The following is a 12,030-nucleotide window of genomic DNA, read 5'->3' as shown; positions in this document are numbered from 1 at the left end:
TCAGGAGATTGGCAACATTATTCCGTCTTAATCCCACCCATATATATTGTTTAGAGCTCGCAGGCACTTTTTGAGTTGACACAGCATAAAATACTGTTTGCAGAAAGCAGTCGGCAGATACAAGCTGAATCCCCTCCCGCCTTTATTAACTTTCTGAGCTTCGAAACAGCTGTGACATTAGGTTTTAGAAACTCAATAAATAATTTCTCAAAATGGAAAACAATCTGCTCTTTGCTGTTTTCCACTAAAATATTTCTTACTATCTACTTACCATATACAGAACTTTTCAGATTAAAGATGCACATGCACTAAATATATGTGTATATATAGATATAGATATATGGGATCCGTTATCTGGAAATCCATTATCCAGAAAGCTCTGAATTACGGAAAGCCCATCTCCCATATACTATATTATAATCAAATAATCCAAATTTTAAAAAATTATTTACTTTTTTTCTGTTATAATAAAACAGTAGCTTATACTTGATCCCAACTGAAATACAATTAATCCTATTTGGAAGCAAAACCAACTTATTGGGTTTATTTAATATTTACACGATTTTCTAGTAGACTAAGGGGGGTATTTATCAAAGTCCGAATTTATCTCAATATTTTCTGCTACAAACTCCGATCAAATCCGCTCGGGTTTTTTTTACGATTATTTATTATTAAGTTTTCCTGAAAATTTGCTTTGTGGGAGAAATTCTGAATTTCACAATTTGTTTTCGGACTTATTCATCCAATTTTAACGATTTTCATGATTTTTTCGTAATTTTAACCCGAAAACTTTGTGGTATTGCCTGAAACCCAGCACACATCAAAAAATCTTTGGGACTTCTCCCATTGACTTATATGCAACCTCGACAGGTCTGAGATGCCGGATTTTCAAATTCTGACTTTTCAGATTTTATAAAAAAAAATCACGAAGTTTAGTACATAACCCCCTTAAAGTATGGAGATCCAAATTACGGAAAGATCCATTATCTGAAGAACGGAGAACCTCGGGTCCTGGGCATTCTGGATAACAAGTTCCATACCAGTATACATATATACTGTATATACTGTATATATACATATAGATATAGATATATATATATATATATATATATATATATATATATATATATATATATATATATATATATATGGGGATTATCGGCACTCACCACTCATATAGTCACATGCTGGGTGCTATTCAAAAATATTCAAAGCAGTCCATGAAAGCACTCACAGCGATCACCATCCAATGTGAGAGAGAGAGAGAGACAGAGAGAGAGAGAGAGAGAGAGAGAGAGATGTTATTTTCTTCAAAATTAGTGTTTTTATTTAGTACATAGATCCGACGTTTTGGCCCACATTTTCATCCTTGAATAAGGTCGAAATGTGGGCCGAAACGTCCAATCTATGTACTAAATAAAAACACTAATTTTGAATAAAATAACATTGGTGTGCGGATCTTTGCAAACAAATCTCTATATGAATTTTTGGACCCTGCACCCACAAAGATTAAGCGAAGTCCGGTCTTCAGAGTACGGTCGCTTGACACAGATTATATATATATATAAATATATACGTATATATATACAGGTATGGGATCCGTTATCTAGAACCCATTATCCAGAATCCAGGAGCTCAGAATCTTACATATGCTCCAAATAATCCGAATTTTTAAAAATGATTTTCTTTTTTCTCTGTAATAATAATCACTCATAGGATTTGCTAAAAAAATCCTTAAAATCCATAAAGTTCTGAATATGTGACCGAAACATTGATTTTGCACAATAAAAAGTATTTTTGTATTTTTTTAAGCAAGTCCTGTGAGTGCTGAGTTATTGATGTGGATGTGCTTGCTGAACAACCACTTTGCACCCAGGCAGTTGGTGGATTGTTTGTGTGTTACATTACTATAGTGTGTATATATATATATATATATATATATATATAGAGAGAGAGAGAGAGAGAGAGAGAGAGAGAGAGAGAGAGAGAGAGAGAGAGAGAGAGAGAGAGAGAGAGAGAGAGAGAGAGAGAGAGAGAGAGAGAGAGAGAGAGAGAGAGAGAGAGAAGAGAGAGAGAGAGAGAGATAGATAGATAGATAGATAGATAGATAGATAGATATATGTAAATATATACATAGATGGGTTTATACTACTGTAAAAAAAAAAAAAAAAAAAAAATATATATATATATACAGTATCATCACACGGGCACAACTGGTGCATTTTGCTCTGTCGAAAAACTCCCAAAAGTATCTAAGAATTTCCCATTGGTGAAATTATGTTGAAATGTTTCCAGTGTTGCCAGATTCTTCCAAACTCGCCTTATAGACAGCGGTAGAGCTCCAATCACGTTAGTTGATGTGGAAGTGAAGGGGACATTATGTGTATTTTCTGCATTTTTTTTCTAGTGCAACAGATAGAAAAGGGATTTAACCATAGCTCTAATTATGTGATGTGTTAAGTTAGAAATAATATAATACACAATGGTGCACAATCACCACCAATTTTGTTAGGAATTTGTAGAATACAAGGCATTTGGACAATAGCTTTCAGAATCAAGCTTTAATTCAATGTTTCCTCTATTTTTCCCAACATTCCACTTTGACTCTTTATCAAATGAAATTCTTCTTTAAATAAAGTAAATAAGTTATTAGAAATCAGGGGGGAAAGGCATTTAGTTCTCCTTTAGCAGCAACTGGATAGTTTCCAGCCATATGTTACCAGCTGACTGACAATAATATCTCAATGTTCTTCTCCCAGAGACCTCTCAGAAGATGACACCGAATTATTGATATTTGTGAAACTTTTAAATCATGAAATGGCCGGAGTAGCTTTCAATTTGCTGTGGTAAATTACTCCCTTGGAATTGTGGAGAAACGGCTCATGCACATACCATTATATCCGCAAAGGCAAAAGTGTGAGTGTTAGACATAAACTTTCATTTCACTTTCCATCTTCTCTCTGCCAGAACTTTATGTCCTTAAAAGACCTATATGTGAATGGTCTAATAGTCATTATCAGTCACGCTCCATTACTTGTGGGTAGACTTTTAACCAGGCTTCTGGGAGAAAACAGGTATTTTATAAAGAAGTGCAGTGGGATCTATGCAACAGTCATTACCAGCACTGGAGAAAACATTTCTAATACTATTTATTATACAAAAGTAGGAGGGTAAAGGTTTTGCTAACTTTTAGGTCCTTAATCCCCCAGTGATTGTGTTAGTCAGCTAGTCTGGGTTCTTCTTTACAGATGGCAGAGAGGGAGTAGTTCCCCAGAGGTTATAATTTATAAAAAAAAGAAATGCCCACGTGTGTTTTGCCTCTTTCTAGTGCACCTACTAGCTGGATGAAGTGGAGTGTTGCTGTTAGCACCTGAGGTAGAGGTAGAAGAAAGAAAGTGTCAGGTTAGAATATTGTTAGAGGTTGCTCTAGGAGTGACAGATAGGACCAGGAAAGTTATTGAGCAGCTAAGGCTCCAACAATGAGATTAGTGAGTGTTAATACCTTGAGGCACTTCTGCTGCCATTATGGGGGACCCAGTTAGGCACATACCTCTTATCATTTCAAATTGAAAACTGCAACATTTTTGGCCATGCGACAATCTGCCCAGTTACACCCAACCACTTCACCAATCCAATCTAAACTCAAACTAGTCTGTGGATCAGGACTAGCCCACCTAAATAAGAATTTTTTTATTTAAAAGATCACTTTACATTAATTAATTCAAATCAATCAATTCATAAACAGTTCACAAATCATACAATAAAACAAAAATAACCAAAAACCCACCCATACACCCTCCAGCCCACAGAGTCCATCCCTCTGTCCATTGGCAACTTTTCCATCAAACGCACCAAATCAAAGGCCAGTTTGAAAAGTCTTGGATTGTCCATATGGCCTTCCTTCCTCCACCACCAACCCAAATGAGCATTCCAGAAAAGTCTTTCCTGGACCAAACTTCTCCTGTTTTCATTACTCAACAAAAACATAATACTTTCATATTCATATTCTGAATCCAGGCTACAGAAAGCTGCACCTCCAGCCTACAGAAAAAGAGAGGAGCAGTATCAGTGCCCAGGGAGCCATATACATACAATAAGTATATACCTTGAGATGAGGGCATGTTCATGAAAATGAAAGAGTAAGGTTCACCCCTCGCCATAGGTTCTGATATGATGATGACCTCTTTATCTCAATTCCCTTCAGGAAACTCAACTGAGCCAGAGCTGCCTTCACTATATTATCTGGGGTAGCACCCAACTGGCCAAAAGATCTCCTGCATCTATGCTGCCAGATCTGGTACCGCGTGCATGCAAGTATGATATAAATTGTCCCACAGTCCAGTGGGTGGTGTATAGCGGGAACCCCATAGGCTGAGTCTGCATAGTTCAGACTGTTCAGGAGTGGAGCCCACCTAAATAAGGACAGTTGGGATGTATATGTATAAATCCTCTTAAACATAAGTTTGGGGGTTCCTGTATAATGAGAGTTGCCCCTTTTTACATTAAAACAACACAGTTAATGGGAAGAACAGTGTCTGAGACTCTTCTATGTATTGTTAGCTCCAAAAATGAATTCATTGCCTTAAATTCGAGCAAGACATACAGAAAAGCTGATACAATGATACAAAAGGTAAACAATTTTAATGAAAAAATTATTAATTTGGAAATTCAGTGAAAAAGTGATTATTTCCTCTATTTTCCCAGTTGCCCTCCTGGGAAACTTGATTCATTTTCTATTCTGTTCTTTCACAAGTGTTAAATTTGGCTTCCCTGCTCTCTCATAGGAAGTCGTGGTGTTTCTGCCAAATGACTCCGAGCGATATTATGGGATTTCTAGGGGAAAAAAAAAAGAAATAAACGGTGGCTGCAATGATTTCCTATGTGTTGCGCAACAACAGAAAAATTTGTTTTGACACATATTATACAGTACAAATTCTGCCAAGGTTTCACCTTTATTACTGCCTACGGGGAGGAGTGGAGAGTTTTATAAAGGAAACACATTACAAAAGTTTCACATGAATGAATTGGATCATTCACAGGTACAAGTATTTATTAAATATACTTTTTTTTAACCGCCTCCGCTCTTGCTCAGCTCTGACTTATCCTCAGATCCTGGAGACCCGGGACATTTCTGATTCCACTAAATGGGAGGTATACCCAAATGGGTTGTATTGTTTTAATCTCTGCTCTAACTGCTGCAAATCAAAATGCAGAAGGAACCATAGCCTTCTAAAGAATTGCTAGAATAAAACGAACACTATTGACAATCAGGGGTGTATAACTCCAGAACACATGGGTGGATAGAAACGGACATTTCCTGTCCTTTCCCATGGCAGTGGGCACTAATGGGTTAAACCTCTCACAATGCAGAACAAAAAGCAACCAGCAACTTTGTCTCTTATTTTTCCTGTCCTTGTGTTCAGAGTAACCCTCTAGAGGGGATCTTGGCTCTCTCTTCTCTACTGTTGGCCAGTGGTGCCCTGGGTTTGGGAGAAGACCTGTGAGTCCGAGGCTGTAAACTGAAAAAAACCTGGTGGGCTCCCGCTGCCCCAGACCCACTCCCCTGATAGGCTGATCAGCTGTTGCTGTGCATCATTCACGCATGTGAAAGTTTAGAGGTCGGGAGGGGGCCACAGACACTGCCAAGAGGACCCTTCGTTTTGCAGCCCCAGTGGTCCCCCAATGGTCCAGTCCGACCCTGTCAATTGATGTGTTCAATTTAAAAACCCGGAACTGACTGCATTGTTATTTGGAATCTATGGGGCATATTTATTATGCTGTGTAAAAAATAGCTGGACAATACACCACACATAGCCAGGGTTCGCCATGTAAAAAACAGCATTAAAAAATGTCAATGTAATAATAATGATGTAAAATCTGGCGTCCAAATTGCATACAATTACATAAACCTTCACCTTTTATTTTACGCAGCTTTTTACACCATTTTTTTTCCGACAAATTTCATTTTACATATTTATATTTAATAAATATGCCCCTAAATGTAAGCTCCCATGAGTCACTTTGTGGTGACTGTCTGCATTATTTTTTAGCATCTAGAGGAGGCAGGGAAAGTCATCATGCTAGTTTGGCCGTGGAATAAGAAAGTTCTGTTTGTGATAATCCAGCAATGCACAAAAAGTCAGTGTGCCAAATGTGCTGGGAAGCTATGTCTGGCAATAGAGCTGATCATCAATGGACCTCTATGAAAGAAGTGTTAGAAGGTTTCCTCTTCTTTGGAAGAGCACTTAACTTCAAAATGCCAAGTGAAGATGCCACCAGCCCTAACAGGCAATATCTATGCATAGGCTGATTTAGATAAGTTCAGACAAGAAGGTAGAACTTATTGTCTTGGATGAAGACTATTCTTTTGATACTGACATGGTGATCTGTTAATTGAGGCAATGCGTAATGTTTTGGATCTAGAAGATCCCAAGTAGAAGTGAAAAGACAAAATGTTTAAGACATCTTCTAAAAAAGCCTTGATTTTTCCAATGCATAAGGTGCTTAAAGGGCATGTAAAGTCTAAAATAGAATAAGGCTAGAAATGCTGTATTTTGTATACTGAATATAAACATGAACTTACTGCACCACAAGCCTAATCAAACAAATAATTTATGCTTTCAAAGTTGGCCACAGGGGTCACCATCTTGTAACTTTGTTAAACATCTTTGCAAGACCAAGACTGTGCACATGCTTAATGTGGTCTGGGCTGCTTAGGGATCATCAACAAAGCTGCTTGAGTTCTGCATGGCTGGGAAGTAAGGCGGAGGCTCCCCCAGCTGTTCATAAGTATGATTGTTTCCCTGCTCAGCAGTTAGGGACCGTCTGACAATTCCTATCCACAGCAGTAAATGAAGGGAGAATTTCACTGCATACAGTCAGGTTTCTTATAAAAATGGTACACATTTTTTAATTAAAGTATATTGGAGATAGATTTCTTTTTCATTAAAGAAAGTAAAAATAGAATTTTATTTTTTTGCCTTTACATGCCCTTTAAAGATGAGTGAGCCACTATGGATAAAAAATTCAAAGGAATGTATCCATATTGATGATCAATTCACCCAAGGTGGCAATTACTATCTATCATCCACAAAACCACACTACCAGTGAATTAGAACATATTCATAAAGGACTCTGTTGCAAGGAGACAGGATACAATCCTTAAAAGACTTATTGACTTCTCTAAGTTTTAAGACAGCGATTGGAATTACTTGTGCAGCCAATGCAGCTAAGATATGGTTGCAAGAGCTGGAAGGCCAAATTCAAGGTGGACCTCATTGATGACCTTAAAGTAGCAGTTGATTATATCAAAAAAGCATTGCTAGAAATTTGGGGTATGCTATATCTTATAGAAGAATACTGTGGCTGATGTATTGGCAGGCCCCCTTTGAATTCAAGTGCTTTACGATTTACTATTACATTATTTACAAGGCATCAGCAGGTAAAAAAATAAGGTTGTTGAAAGCTTTGAGCATACAGGGGCTAAACGGTCATTTGCAAATCACCTTAGCAGAAATATCAGAACATGGGTGGTTAGTGAAATATCAGAAGTCTCAGCTGATATACTTTCAATAGATGGTGTTTCAAATAATTCAGATAGACACCCGATATTTTTTCTTCAACATGAAAAGGTGGAGGATATTATCCGCAAGGTTTGGGGTCTGAGAAAATGCAATATCACAATGGTTCATGTCTGCCAGCAGGTGTTCGGAAAGCTGGTGGCTACAAAAGTGTCCTAGACAGCCTAGACTTGAGGCAAGGCAAATCATTCAAGGGTCCTTCCTGGGAAGTAGTGACTACAGGTGGCAGTAGTTTTGGTTGGGGAGTCTTTTAAACTTTTATGCTTGTCAACTTTTTAATTTAGGGTTTCTGGCCCCCAAAAGTGGTGATATGGTAATCCAATTTCAGGGAATTGATAGCAAGTATTTCAATGCTGCCTGGCTTTAAACACCCACTTTAAAAGTCTGTAGTCCAGGTTTAATCCTACAATGCACAACAGTGAAATACATCAGGAAACAGGGTGGGACCCACAGCAAGAGGCTTTTCAAATCTTCGAGTGGGCAAAATCCAATATTCTGGATCTGTAAACCTCCTACATCAAAGGTCATCAAAGCGTAGTGACAGACTGCATCAGGAAAACCTTCAGCCTGGAGAGGGAAAACTGTCTCGACAGACGATTCAGTTGTTGGTGGATCTTTGTCCAAAAGTCAAGGTATTCTGTTCTTGGTTCCCAGGGACTAGGGATGTAGCGAACGTCGGAAAAAAAGTTCGCGAACATATTCGCGAACTTGCGCAAAAATGCGAGCGGTTCGCGAACGGTTCGCGAACCCCATAGACTTCAATGGGAAGGCGAACTTTAACATCTAAAAAAGACATTTCTGGCCAGAAAAATTATTTTAAAGTTGTTTAAAGGGTGCAACGACCTGGACAGTGGCATGCCAGAGGGGGATCAAGGGCAAAAATGTATCTGAAAAATCTGCCTGTGTGTGCTTGGAAGAGATAGTGTAGGGGGAGAGCTGTTAGTGATTTCAGGGACAGATGATAGTAAGTTTGCTGGCTAGTAATCTGCTTGATACTGCTCTGTATTGGAGGGACAGAAGTCTGCAGGGATTTGAGGGACATTTTAGCTTAGGTAGCTTTGCTGGCTAGTAATCTACTGTTCTCTTTAAACAACTGCCATACGTTGACCTTGTAGGCATTGTTTGCCCAGTTTTTTTGGACGCAGCCACTGAAGCACAGTTGCCAGAAAAAATATGCCATATAAATGCTGAAAATAGTCATTTTTCGCCATACGTTGACCTTGTAGACATTGTTTGCCCAGTTTTTTTGGTTGCAGCCACTGAAGCACAGTTGCCAGAAAAAATATGCCATATAAATGCTGAAAATAGTCATTTTTTGCCATACGTTGACCTTGTAGGCATTGTTTGCCCAGTTTTTTTGGTCGCAGCCACTGAAGCACAGTTGCCAGAAAAAATATGCCATATAAATGCTGAAAATAGTAATTTTTCGCCATACATTGACCTTGTAGACATTGTTTGCCCAGTTTTTTTGGTTGCAGCCACTGAAGCACAGTTGCCAGAAAAAATATGCCATATAAATGCTGAAAATAGTCATTTTTTGCCATACGTTGACCTTGTAGGCATTGTTTGCCCAGTTTTTTTGGTCGCAGCCACTGAAGCACAGTTGCCAGAAAAAATATGCCATATAAATGCTGAAAATAGTCATTTTTTGCCATATACGTTGAGTCAACGTATGGCAAAAAATGACTATTTTCAGCATTTATATGGCATATTTTTTCTGGCCTCTGTGCTTCAGTGGCTGCGGCCAAAAAAACTGGGCAAACAATGCCTACAAGGTCAACGTCGTTGACCTTGTAGGCATTGTTTGCCCAGTTTTTTTGGCCGCAGCCACTGAAGCACAGAGGCCAGAAAAAATATGCCATATAAATGCTGAAAATAGTCATTTTTTTGGTCGCAGCCACTGAAGCACAGTTGCCAGAAAAATTATGCCATATAAATGCTGAAAATATAAATTTTTTTGGTTGCAGCCACTGAAGCACAGAGGCCAGAAAAATTATGCCATATAAATGCTGAAAATATACATTTTTTTGGTTGCAGCCACTGAAGCACAGAGGCCAGAAAAATTATGCCATATAAATGCAGAAAATATGCATTTTTTTGGTCGCAGCCACTGAAGCACAGTTGCCAGAAAAATTATGCCATATAAATGCTGAAAATATAAATTTTTTTGGTTGCAGCCACTGAAGCACAGAGGCCAGAAAAATTATGCCATATAAATGCTGAAAATATAAATTTTTTTGGTTGCAGCCACTGAAGCACAGAGGCCAGAAAAATTATGCCATATAAATGCTGAAAATATAAATTTTTTTGGTTGCAGCCACTGAAGCACAGAGGCCAGAAAAATTATGCCATATAAATGCTGAAAATATGCATTTTTTTGGTTGCAGCCACTGAAGCACAGAGGCCAGAAAAATTATGCCATATAAATGCAGAAAATATGCATTTTTTTGGTTGCAGCCACTGAAGCACAGAGGCCAGAAAAATTATGCCATATAAATGCAGAAAATATGCATTTTTTTGGACGCAGCCACTGAAGCACAGTTGCCAGAAAAAATATGCCATATAAATGCTGAAAATAGTCATTTTTTGCCATACGTTGACCTTGTAGACATTGTTTGCCCAGTTTTTTTTGGTTGCAGCCACTGAAGCACAGAGGCCAGAAAAAATTAAACCAGTAGGGTTTGCACCCTAGTTTGTAACGGTGGCGGAGGGAGGAGGACGCTAAAGGACAGCTGTGTGTGGAGTCATGAGGCTTGAAGAGAAGGACAGCTGCATAGAAGTCAGAACAAGTCTTCCGGCGTGCAGTAACCCTCCGAGATCCACCCCTCATTCATTTTAATAAAGGTCAGGTAATCGACACTTTTGTGACCTAGGCGAGTTCTCTTCTCAGTTACAATCCCTCCTGCTGCACTGAAGGTCCTTTCTGAGAGCACACTTGAGGCTGGGCAAGACAAGAGGTTCATGGCAAATTGTGACAGCTCTGGCCACAGATCAAGCCTGCGCACCCAGTAGTCCAGGGGTTCATCGCTCCTCAGAGTGTCGATATCTGCAGTTAATGCCAGGTAGTCCGCTACCTGCCGGTCGAGGCGTTCTTTGAGGGTGGATCCAGAAGGGTTGTGGCGCTGCCTTGGACAGAAAAACATTTGCATGTCTGACGTTACAGACTGGCCAAAGGGCTTTGTCCTTGCAGGTGTGCTCGTGGCAGGATTACTGGCACCTCTGCCCCTGGAATGTTGATGAGTTCCTGAAGTGACATCACCCTTAAAAGCATTGTACAACATGTTTTGCAGGCTGGTTTGTAAATGCCGCATCTTTTCGGACTTGTGGTATGTTGGTAACATTTCTGACACTTTATGCTTGTACCGAGGGTCTAGTAGCGTTGCGACCCAGTACAGGTCCTTCTCCTTAAGCCTCTTGATACGGGGGTCCTTCAACAGGCATGACAGCATGAAAGACCCCATTCTCACAAGGTTGGATGCAGAGCTATCCATCTCCGCTTCCTCATTATCAAGGACTGCATCATCCACGGTCTCCTCCCCCCAGCCACGTACAAGACCAGGGGTCCCCAAAAGGTCACCACTAGCCCCCTGGGAAGCCTGCTCCTGTTGGTCCTCCTCCTCCTCCTCCACAAAGCCACCTTCCTCCTCTGACTCCACTTCTGGCACCTCTCCCTGCGTTGCAGCAGGTGCCTGGGTTCGTTCTGGTGATTCCGACCAGAAATCGTGCGCTTCCAGCTCCTCGTCACGCTGGTCTACAGCCTCATCTGTCACTCGTCGCACGGCACGCTCCAGGAAGAAAGCGAAGGGTATTAGGTCGCTGATGGTGCCTTCGGTGCGACTGACCATATTTGTCACCTCTTCAAAAGGTCGCATGAGCCTGCAGGCATCGCGCATAAGCACCCAGTAACGGGGGAAAAAAATCCCCAGCTCTGCAGATCCAGTCCTACCACCCAGTTCAAAAAGGTACTCGTTGACGGCCCTTTGTTGTTGCAGCAGACGTTCCAACATAAGGAGCGTTGAATTCCAGCGAGTCTGGCTGTCAGAAATCAAACGCCTGACTGGCATGTTGTAGCGCTGCTGAATGTCAGCAAGGCGTGCCATGGCTGTGTAGGAACGTCTGAAATGGGCCGACACCTTTCTGGACTGGGTGAGAACGTCCTGGAATCCTGGGTACTTGGAGACAAAACGTTGGACTATTAAATTTAACACATGTGCCATGCAGGGCACATGTGTTAAATTGCCCAGTCTCAACGCTGCCAACAGATTGCTTCCATTGTCACACACCACTTTTCCGATCTGCAGTTGGTGTGGGGTCAGCCACCGATCGGCCTGTGACTGCAGAGATGACAGGAGTACAGATCCGGTATGGTTTTTGCTTTCCAGGCACGTCATCCCCAAGACAGCGTGACAACGGTGTACCTGGCACGTCGAATAGCCTAGGGGGAGCTGGG

This window comes from Xenopus laevis, chromosome 5S (genome assembly GCF_017654675.1).
Source record: "Xenopus laevis strain J_2021 chromosome 5S, Xenopus_laevis_v10.1, whole genome shotgun sequence".
NCBI classification, from domain to species: Eukaryota; Metazoa; Chordata; class Amphibia; order Anura; family Pipidae; genus Xenopus; species Xenopus laevis.
Note: the sequence above shows the minus strand (reverse complement) of the source record.